Source organism: Sinocyclocheilus rhinocerous, unplaced genomic scaffold (genome assembly GCF_001515625.1).
Source record: "Sinocyclocheilus rhinocerous isolate Xijiao unplaced genomic scaffold, SAMN03320098_v1.1 scaffold848, whole genome shotgun sequence".
Taxonomy (NCBI): Eukaryota; Metazoa; Chordata; class Actinopteri; order Cypriniformes; family Cyprinidae; genus Sinocyclocheilus; species Sinocyclocheilus rhinocerous.
In genome coordinates, this window is record NW_015664186.1 from 1175673 (window position 1) to 1176291 (window position 619).

Sequence of the window (619 nt, forward strand, 5' to 3'; positions counted from 1 at the left end):
AAAAAAAAGCTCCTCTGGTCTTCAGTGATGCGAGGACAACGTTTGAGCGTACACGTATATCTGAGCGAGAGAGACAATTCATAAAAGAACCATGTATATTTAAAAGCACACGTCCAGTTTTGTGTGAGTGAAGGAAATCTGCGTGCGAGTGGAGATTCGTGCTCGCGCATTACATGGATCATGTAACATTATGCGTTCTCGACATTTGTCATTAAGATCACGCTATAGAAATCACCTAAAATTAAGTATAAAGAGGAGAAGAAAGCAGCCCTAGGCAGCTGCCTACACATGCCAGGATCCGCCACTGCCAGATGCAGTTATAAATATTAAAAACAAGCCTATCGCAAGACATCTGGTAAGGGGGGCACCTGGGGTGGTCAGCCAAATTTCAGGGGGAGCCGGTGCCACCACGTAGACCCGCCCCTGGTGTGACGCCACTAACATGTAGGGGGAAAAAAACATGAAATGATACAATATAATAGTAAAATTATATAACAGGACCTGCAGACCCGCATTATGGTCAAGGTTAATAAGACTTATCAGATATCAGAAATTTGACCATTTCATGACAAAGAAAAAAAAAAAATATATATATATATATATATATAGTAATTTTTTT